Genomic DNA, 11,058 nt, shown 5'->3' on the forward strand with positions numbered 1-11,058 from the left:
TTCAGTGAACTTAAGTATAAAACAATGGCAATTGCTTCCTTATACTTATGTCCTGGACACTGAGATGAGGGGAGACCAATAGATGGGGTGTCATGACTCATGTGGGCAAAACAGGGCTGGAGACAGTCCCCTGAAATTCTCCCCAAAGTGGACCTGTTGAAGTGTGAAAATAACTGAGAGAGAGAAAGAGAGAGAAGAGAGAGAGAGGGAGAGAGAGAGAGAGAGAATGTGCTGTGGATGGACTTCCCCATGACAGGAAAGTGGCTGAATTCTTAAAGTACCGGAATGGTTAGTTTAATGCATCAACTTGGCTGTCCACGGCACCCAGATATTTGGTCAAACAATATTCTGGATGTTTCTGTGAGGGTGTTTTTGGATGAGACTAACATTTAAATTGGTGGACTTTGAGAAAAGCAGATTGTTTTCCATAATTTGAGTGGGCTTAATCTGATAACTTGAAGGCCTGAATAGAACAAAGACTGACCTCCTGTGAGTGAGAAGGAATTCTACCAGCGAATGGTCTTTGCAGTTGAACTGCAACCCTTGCCTGGGTCTCCAGCCTCCTGGCCTACCTTGCCGATTTTGAACTTGCACCTCCGTAATACGTGAGTCAGTTGTCAGTTCCTTAAAATCTCTCTCTCTCTGTCTCTGCCTATGTCTCTCTCTCTCTCAAAACACACACCCACACCCACACCCACATATATATATACATATATATGTATATATATATATATATATATATATATATATATATACACACACACACACACACACACACACACACGTATCTCCACGCATTGTTGGCTCTGTTTCTCTGGAGAAACCTAATTCAAGTACCTTCCATGCCAGGGAGTCTAGGTGGGAACCAATTAACCACAGAAGAATGTCGGGCTCTGTTCAAATGAATATTTGTCACTTCTTGGCAGATATGGAAAATTATCCAAGAGCAGGAAGCCAGTTCAGGGTGCATCAGAGGACTCTCCCTGACTTCTTCCACTAATCCCTGACCCTATTAATTCATCTAGTGACTGATCCTTTCTACTGCCTGCATTTTCTCTCTCTTACTGCTACCACCCTAGTCTGAGCCATGCAGAGAAATTCCCAACCCATCACACAGGGCCCTCTATGGACTAACTGTTGCTAACTCCCAGCTTTTATCCCCGCCACTCCCAACATTGGCTCCATGTGCTGGCTGCGAAGAACTCTTTGCCACTACTTTTATAATCTATGCTCTTTTATGCCTGTGTGTTTTTCAGTCATCTAACAAATCTCTAATGAACGTAGATTGACCTTGTGTTCAGCTCTATGCTAAAGGCTGACCCCATAGCACCAGGCCTCAGGAGCTCAGGGTCTAGGGGAAAAACAGGCATGGAAGCAGTAAAGTGTGACCATGGGTTGGCAGATCCCCAAGAGAGATCCGTACAGACCATAGAGGAGAGGAAAGAAGCTCGTGGTAAAGACACTTCGCAGAGGGCAGGAACATCACAACTTCACACATGCTCTTCCCTCTGCTGCCTTGTACTTATTCCCCAGTGAACTTACCCGGCTACTCAGTAGAGCTACTGTAGCCTCCACTGCTCTCTCCAGAGACCATTCACTGTTCCCTCTCCAGGGCTCTGTAACATTTCAGTTACCGCTTTCCTCATTTATCACATTGAGTAATACCTCCAAATACCACTTGTTGAGTGTTTACTCTGTGCTGGGCGTGTGCTTGCCCTGCAACTACCCTGTGTGGTATCTAGCACCATTGGCTCAGAGGGGTTAAGTACCTGCTCAGCATCTCATGGCTCATGAGCTTAATCATTTAAAACCCCAGGGCTGAGCATCCTGCCTGGTGAAGAGTAGTTAGTAAATTCAAATGGAACGACATTTTAAAAAGTTGCGCAGCTTTGCAAGCTCACTGGAATGGAATAAAATAAACTAGAGGTATTTGTCAGGGAAGTCTTCAGAAGCAGAGATATTTTGTTTCTCTTTCACCATCACTGACGATTCTCACTGTCTGGGGAGAGGGCCAGGGAGGGAAGCCGGATGGTCTCCCTCGTTGGTACAGGTCATAGCACCTTGCTGCCACCAGCCGACACGGCATGGAATGCTGCAGCTCTGTAATGGCCAGTTGGGAAGCTCTCCCTGGTGCCATATCCCTCTCCCTTCTGTGTGCCACTTGGGGTCTCTCCTGGCTGGAGGTGGCCCTGCTGAAGGCCAAACATTTGCAGACAGGATTTACAAAGTTCTGAGCTTTTGTGATCTCACCCGAACGCCTGGCTGTGGGGCGCAGACTGTTTTTCGTAGGCTATCAGCTCTGGGGTGGTGGAAATTACACCAGACTTGGGCTCTGAGGCCTGGGTCTGGTTCTCAGCCCTGCCACTTTGCAGCAAAATGACACTGAACCTCACTTTCCTTTGCTGTAAAATGTAAATGATGATTGTTCCTCCCTCACAGGGTTGTTATGAGAAATAAGACATTACACATGGGACATGTTTTTAACTGCTTGTTGCTGTAACATGCGAGAGATTGTTAGTAACTCAAGGAAGCAAGAGTTCCTCAAGCTGCAGTCTCAGGGTGATGTACCCAGCATGGTGAGTACACCCTTACTAGCAAATGCCAAGATGTCTAGACAACCCAGTCGGTTTATCTGAGTTTATTATTGAGAGCCACACAACAGGGAAATTACTCGTTGAGCTGATTGGACCAGATTTGGTTATTTATAGAGGCCCTTTGGAACTAACCCAGGATCTGGAAGCAGACATTCTGGAAATGAATCCTAGATCCCCAATTTCTCTTTGTGTGAGCTAAGCGTTGTTTTCTCAGCTCTAAAACTGGGACTAAAATCTCTACTTTGTACGTGCCCTGTGACCCAGCAATCCTGCTCTTGGATTATAGCCAAGAGAAGTTCTCTTACAGGTGTATAAATAAGGGGACATGTTGGAGGATATTCATCATGGTGGTGTCTGTGGTAGAAGACAGCAAAGGGAGTGAAGGTTTTCACTGCCAGAGGAAAGGATAAGTAAACTGTGGTGGGTGCAGCTATAGGATTCTGAGCAATGAACTAGACGCACATACAGCAACAGGGATGATTCTTCAAAACTGACTTGGGTAAAAACATAAGAGGCAGGACGTGTACCATGATACCACAGACATGAATAAAAACCAGAAGCACACACGAAACAAGAGAATATATTTTACAAGGATACATGCATATTTACAGAGCTATATCAAATGCACTAGAATGGATGCCTATGAGTGGAGATTAGTGATGAGGGGGGAAATTGAAACCAGAAAAGAGCATTGCACAGACCAATGACAGTAATGGGCCATTAACCAAGAGGTATGATCAACTTGATTTCCTGCATCAAAAGTTTAAAAATATCCTTCCCTCAAGGTGTTGTCAGAATTATACACATTGTCCATAAGCACCCCTGGCACGGTGCTTGGCACATGGTAGGTGTTCCATCAGCTTTTTGTCTTTCACTCATTGAACACAAAATGTACCAAGTATCTACTTTGTGCTGGACATAGTACAAGGAGCTATGGAAGAGAGAGACTGTGTGTCTCTCGGGGACTTGAGATGGCATAGGGGATGTGATAGCATCAGGAGGAGGGAACCCTCATCTGGGATAGCAGAGATCGTGCTGTCAGAGCCCTTCACTTTCCAAATTGAGGTTGAAAGAAGCGACTTGTTCAAGGTCACACAGCAAATTACTGATGGAGTTCAGGGCAGCTATCTGGGTCTCCAGGGCCCTTTCCAGAGCATTAGCCAAGCCAGCACCTCTGAATCCTAGACCACTGTGAGGCTTGTCACACCTTTTACCCCAATAGTCCTCCCTGAGGCCCCTCCCTTGTTTAAACACCCAGCTCTGTGTGTGTGTGTGTGTGTTTAATGGAGAAGGGAATCAACAGAGTGTTTTTAAAATGCAGTTTGGTAGCTAAAACCTTTCAGGAGACGGAGTTGAAGCTCTAAGGAGTCAGCTTCCTGCTCTTCTTCTTCTGGGCTTGTCCAGCTGCTTGAGTGACCCTAGGTCAGAGGCTTCCAATCAGAAGCAACCTCGACCCCCAGCCCTCAAAGTTGGCCCTCAAATCTTCCTACCCAAATGCTACTCCAAGGAGAAGGAGAAGGGTCCCTATATTCCCCTTCTAGCCTTTATTATCCTTTTACTCATCCCTAAAATATCCTATTTCCCCCCAGGTGACAGGTCCTCCAGAGGAGTAAGGAAGTCTCTGATGGAGCTCCGGACTCTGAGATTTGATGGAGGGGATGGGAGAACCCTGGGCTGGCTCACCCCACTCACATGGGGTGCTGTGTTTCGGGCAGCAAGTCCTTGTGAAGGCTCCAGGAAAGTGAGGAGGTGGTCAGAGAAGCCCAGAGGAGGAGGGGTAGACATAGCAAAGGGGAAGGACCAGTCCCTGAAGACTCTGCCAACATCTTGCCAGCCTTGATTCACAGGGCTATAATAGCCTTTTTCTACAATTTTAGAAAAACTCAAAAGTTTTCCCACAGATTTCAAAATGAGATTGGCAAAGAATGGAATAACATACTGACTTTCCAGGACAAGCATGATCAGTTACGTGTCAGATATAAAGAGAGATGAAGAGGAAATAATTCTCTCGGGTATGGGAACTCGCCATCTCCTGGGAGTTCGGCACAGCCCTGAGCTGGGATAATGGCGATGCTGAGGAGAAGCAGGACGGCTAACATTTAATAAGCACTCTCTCTGCCCCAGGCGCTGTGCTAAGCCCCTGCTAGATTATCTCCATTGAGATCTCACACAGCAACCCCATGAGCTGGGCGCTGTCATGTGACCATTTTATAGATGAGGAGATAAGATGCAGAGCTATGGATTGCCCAAGATCACAGGATTGGAACCCAGATTGTCTCACAGCAGAGTCCATGGCCCTAACTGCTAAACCAAACAGCAGCTAAGCCATAGTCTGGTCGTTAGGGATCTCCCAGCAAATGGCTGAGAACGCGAGATAAACAAATCCTTTCCACTCAGGGCAGGAATCCAAGTGCCCATCATTCAGTGCTCATTTTCCCTTATATTTTTTAGGAAATGCATTCCGGGAAAACATCAGTCTATAGCCCCTGCAGCATGCTTTTGCTTTCTGTATTCTCAGTATCACCGCTAATATTTTATGGCGTGCTCTCTGCGAATTGAACAGCAGGGGTTTTTATCACATCTAACCTTCCTTCCGTCGTAACTGATTTCCAGCAATGTTTTTCAGAACTCTCAGCAGCACCACTGTTTATGGAATGTTTGGATAACATTATTATAAGATATTTAAAGAGATTTTAGAACACAAAAAGCAAATACAAGCTACCACGGTTACTCGAAGAAATTCTGGAGCGTGTGAACTGGAGCGTTGCTGGTTCACACAATTTTGACGGGACCCGGCAAGGATTTCTGTTTACGGGCTAAGGTGGCGCCACTATGTGGCAAGAATGTGAACACCGTCCACAATTGACGTGGATAGCCAGTCTTGGAAGTTGCGGGTCCTGATTGTTTTTAATTCAGGAGAGTTGCATTATTTTAAAGTTGTACACATAAAGTCAGGCTTTATTAGCATCTCATATCACACCATTTCAAATTATCAGGGAGCCTCTAAAGTACAGTGTGGGTGACCTACAGATCATGGTTCAAGACTCCTCCTCCTGTCACTTTCAGCTGATTAAAGCCATGTGTAGTCGATGGAAATTCTGATAACCTAACATTAGGCGCATCATAGAGGGGCCTTGGTTGCACCCTATCTGGCAAGTCCTCAAAAATATGGTGACAGATCGACTTTAAATGGCACTCTGAAATTGAACCAAAGAACCTTGGGCTTTCTGGGCCAGAAGAATATGAACGACAGTATGGTGACCCTTCGGGAAGGTACACGTTAATCGTGTGAATTTAGTCACAGTCACAAGCTTGCTTTGACTCAGTAGGGTGTCTTTACATATACCTGATTTGAGAACCCATCCTGGATAGATTTCATTGGTTAAACTCTTAAAGTTCTGGATCTTATGACCTATGCCTATCTCAAAGGATTGTTGTGAGGATTAAATGACATAACATTGGTACAGCACACAGCAGAGGGTGGCAGTCAATAATTTTTGGTTGCTTTTCCTTTTACTATTTGAAATGTGTTTTGTAAATTACAAAGTGACAAATGTCATTGACAAATACTTGTTTGTATGATGTAGGTGGAACTGGTCCAGTGGAAGAGACCAGTGTTTCTTAAATGCTCATGTACCTGCAAATCACCTGAAGATCTTGTTAAAATGCAGTTTCTGGTTCAGTAGATCTGGGATGGAGCCTGAGAGTCTCCATTTCTAACAAGCTCTCAGGTGATTCCAGTCCACCAGCTGTGCTTGAATACCAAAGGTATAGAACAGTGATCTTAAGCAGACTGTACTTAGAATTACCTACTTGTAAAGTGTGGACTCTCAGCCCCAACACTAGATCTACTGAATCAGAATTTCCAAGGGTGGGGTTCAGGCATTTATAGCTTTAATAAGCGACCCAAATGGTGCTGGTGCTCAAAATCTTCTTAAATCTCCTCTCCAGACAATTCTGATTCATTCAATCAGCTAATATTTGTTGAGCTTCTACTCTGTGCCATGCATTGAACTTGGTGAGGAGGACAAACCAAAGAACAGCAGCAACAAAGCATATGATAAATGCTGGACACTGAGTGCTTTATATGGGACAGGGGGTGTGAGGGCTCAGCCAGACTGAGTCAAGGGCAAGGAAGGCTTCTCCGTGGGAGGGGAAGTTAGGACTAAGTTTAGAAGATGAGTGGGACCAAGTAAGAACAACAAGAAGACGTAACATGCTAGGAAAGACTTGGGTTTACCCATGGGAGGGGTAAGTAGCTAAGTTAGAGAAGAAATTAGGAACAAGGTCATAAAGGGGTAGGCTAAAGAGTTTGAGCTTCATTATGAAGTCTAGGGTTTTTCTTGTTATTTGTTTGTTTGTTTGCGGTACGCGGGCCTCTCACTGTTGTGGCCTTTCCCGTTGCGGAGCACAGGCTCCAGACGCGCAGGCTCAGCGGCCATGGCTCACGGGCCCAGCCGCTCCGCTGCATGTGGGATCCTCCCGGACTGGGGCACGAACCCGTGTCCCCTGCATTGGCAGGCGGACTCTCAACCACTGCGCCACCAGGGAAGCCCAAGTCTAGGGTTTTAAGAAGTATCTGGCAAATAGCAAACACACAATAAATGTTAGCCCTCATCATTAGCATTATTATTATTATTAATGTCAGTTTGTGGTTTAGAAAGATTATACTGACAGCATGATGGAGAGGACTGGAGGGGACCTAAACTGGAAACAGGACAGGTAGTCACAAACTATTACAGTAAAGCAGTGAAGGACTTGGTCCCTGCAATAATTTAAACTCATACCTTAATTTAAACTCATACCTTAATTTAAACTCATACCTTCATGAACTGTTGCAAATTCTTTTCACTTACAAACTTGAGAAGAAGTCAGTGTAAAGATTAGTCCAGTTTTATTAATAAAGGAAGCTGAGGATCTGAAATAAACTGACTTGTTTAAGGTCACATGACAAGTACATGGGAGCACCTGGTCTATCTGACTTCCCTTCTGCTGTGCACACGGTGCAGCAGGCAGAAACCATATAAGAACACTGGGAAGGTTAGGTTCATTCCTCTTAGTTGGTGTGTTGATTGGCCTGGCCTCGAAGGGACCCAGAGTTCAGGCCTTGCTGCCGTTAGCTCCATATTCCCAATTACGGAAATTGTGGGAAACTGGAGCTCCCAACACTAGGATTCTCAGACAGTTTTGAGAGGTACCCGGATGTGACTTCCAACTTTTCCCAACATGGTCTTGAAGCTGATGGGATAATGGAAGCAAAGCAGCAATAGCAAAAGTACAGATATTGGGTCAGATGGCAGAGGTGAGTGGTGAGTTATCTTGACCCATCCTTCTCTTCTTTCTCAGTTTTTGTGGGTTTTTTTGGCCGTGCCATGGGGGATTTTAGTTCCCTGACCAGGGATCGAACCTCACCCCCTGCATTGGAAGCCTGGAGTCTTTTTTTTTTTTTTTAAACATCTTTATTGGGGTATAATTGCTTTACAATGGTGTGTTAGTTTCTGCTTTATAACAAAGTGAATCAGTTATACATATACATATGTTCCCATATGTCTTCCCTCTTGCGTCTCCCTCCCTCCCACTCTCCCTATCCCATGAAGCCTGGAGTCTTAACTACTGGACCGCAGGGAAGTCCCCTTGTCTTCTCTCTACTAAAGACATGCCCCTTCCTCCAATCCATTCCCTCTCATTTCCTCCAGGACATTCTCCATCAGTTAATTTCTACCTCTATTTAATCTCTGTCTTCCCATTGGCTCCTCCCTCTCAGCCTTCATATTTGCTCCAGTCTTGCCCATCTTTAAAGGGTCTCCCCATCTCAGTCCTGCCATATTCTCAAGAAAGGTTGTGAGGAAAATAAAGAACTCTCATGCACTGTTGAAGAAACTGTAAACTGGTGCAGCCACTATGGAAAACAGTATGGAGGTTTCTCAAAATATTAAAAATAGAACTACCATTTGATCAAGCAATTCCACTTCTTTGTATATATCCAGAGGAAATGAAAACACTAATTTGAAACGGTATATGCACCCCTATGTTCATTGCAGCACTATTTACAATAGTCAAGATATGGAAACAACCTAAGTGTCCATAGATGGATGAATGGATAAAGAAGATGTAGCATATATATATATATATATATATATATATATATACACACACACACACACAATGCAATAGTACTCAGCTATAAAAAAAAAAAGAATAAAATTTTGCCATTTGAGACAACATGGATGGACCTAGAGGGTATTATGCTAAGTGAAATAAGTCAGAGAGAGAAAGACAAATACCATATGATCTCATTTATATGTGGAACCTAAAAAACTAAACAAACAAACAAAACAAAAAATCAAGCTCATAGATACAGAGAACAGATTGACGGTTGCCAGAGGGCAGGGGGTTGGGGGGTGGGCAAAATGGGTGAAGGGGGACAATAGCTACAATCTTCCAGTTATAAACTAAATGAGTCATGGGGATGTAATGTCCAGCATGATGACTATACTTAATAATACTGTATTGCACATTTGAAGTTGCTAAGAGAATAAATCTTAAAAGTCTTCATCACAAGAAAAAAAAGATTTTTGTGACTATGTATGGTGACTAATGGTAACTAGACTTATTGTGGTATTCATTTCATAGTGTATACAAATATCAAATCATTATGTTGTCCCCCAGAAACTAACTTAATGTTATATATCAGTTACACCTCAATAAAAATGTTTATTGTTTTTAAGAACTTTGGTTTTGAGTAAGAATATTACTTAAACCTGTCCACCATGTTCTGCTTTTTCATAGTTAATTCTAAACAGAGCAGAACTCTGGGATTACTTTGATACAATTTATTCTTCAGAACTTTTCTCTAAGTAGAGGAACTTTCTTGAGCCTTACACAGCAAAATATGGTGTTTCTGGTCCTCCAGTTCATGTTTTTCCTTAGTGTGATACAAGCCCCAGGGCCATACCAAGAAGAAAGAGGACAAGCACCTACCCATGACTAGAAACCTGGGTACATAAATGTAAACAAGATCTCTGCCTTGCATAATGAATCATAATATAGTTCTGTTTTCCATATATAACAGTAAAACGTTGTGAAAAGTGCTGTGGAATCAGAGGGAGAAACTTGTTCTTGTGGGAAGGAGGAAGGATGAGGATTGAGGAAGACTTCATAGAGGTTGTGAGTTTTGAAATGGGATTTGAAGGATGTTAGAGTGTACTAGGAAGAGATGCATGGAAAAAATATTTCAGACAGTAGGCACAGCTTAAAAAAAAAAGCACGGATTGAGGACAAGTTCTGGGAATGGCGAACAGTTCAGTGTTACTACAGCATAGGGTTCTTGGGGTGACATCATGGGAAGTGGAGAACCAGGTGGGTACCAGAAAAAGGCCTTGGACACCCGTCTGAGGGGTTACATTTGTTGCTGTTGGCCATGCACCTCCAGAAGTCTTTTGGGCCCTCTTCAGCTATTAGACTTGATGGGCACATTCCCTGGCCCTCTGTCTTTAGAATTGAGCCACTGCTCTTCAGTTAGGTTCACTGTTTCTTCCGGGTTCTCTGAACCCCTTAGCTCTACACAGCTCCTGATATGTGCCTCAGGCTTCAAGGCTCTGAAAACTGTCTGGATTTGGAGTAAGCTTTTTCAGAAAGGATTTGATATTCTCCCTCTTGTCCTATACGCTACAGGCAAATGGCACTGATGTTTTAGACTTGGGTCTAAACAGTGCTGTCTGTTCTTCCCTCAAGGGAGGAGGATTAGACATTCAGTATTTTTAAGTTTCATGTTCAGTTCTTAGGGATTTGTAGTCACCACTGAATGAGTGTGGGCTCATTAGTGATCTTCCTGTTCAACCAGGGGTTACCTAACTAGATGAGGACAGAGTTGAGACCAAAACTCAGGTCTCCTGACTCCCAGTCTAGTGCTCTTTTCAGTGTGCTCCAGCTTCTGGCACTGCTTATTCAGTTATGGGACAGAGCAGACGTACTGGGCTACCTCAAACCTACAGGGCCACGAGTGAGAGCTGAAGCTAAGGGAAGGTCCTGTTCCTGGAATGGAATTCTGTACCTCAAGCCAGACAGCATGATTTTGTGTCTTTTGATACTTCCTTTTCTTCTGTAAAATGGGAGCAGAGCCTGCTTAATCCTAAACTGCAGCTGAAAGCGAGAATGGGAGTGTGGTGGGGCTGCTTTCTGATGGGTAAGGGCTGATAGGTCTCTATTCAAGTTGTATAATCTTAGAGTCAGAGTTGGAAGGAAACTTGGAGGTGATCTGTGGGGACAGGCAGCCTCATGGGGTCCACTGAGCATAGAAGGCTTCCTAGGGCCAGAGGCAGAGCTTCCTGTCTTTGGAAATGTTCAAACTGAGAAAGGATGTTCTAGCAGAAGGGATCCTGCTCTAAAAAGGGTTTTCTGCACAGAAGTGGTGGCTGGATGGGAGACGCCAATGGTTTCTGGCTTCTACACACATTTTCTCTAT

The sequence above is a fragment of the Phocoena phocoena genome, chromosome 1, assembly GCF_963924675.1.
Source record: "Phocoena phocoena chromosome 1, mPhoPho1.1, whole genome shotgun sequence".
Classification (NCBI taxonomy): Eukaryota; Metazoa; Chordata; class Mammalia; order Artiodactyla; family Phocoenidae; genus Phocoena; species Phocoena phocoena.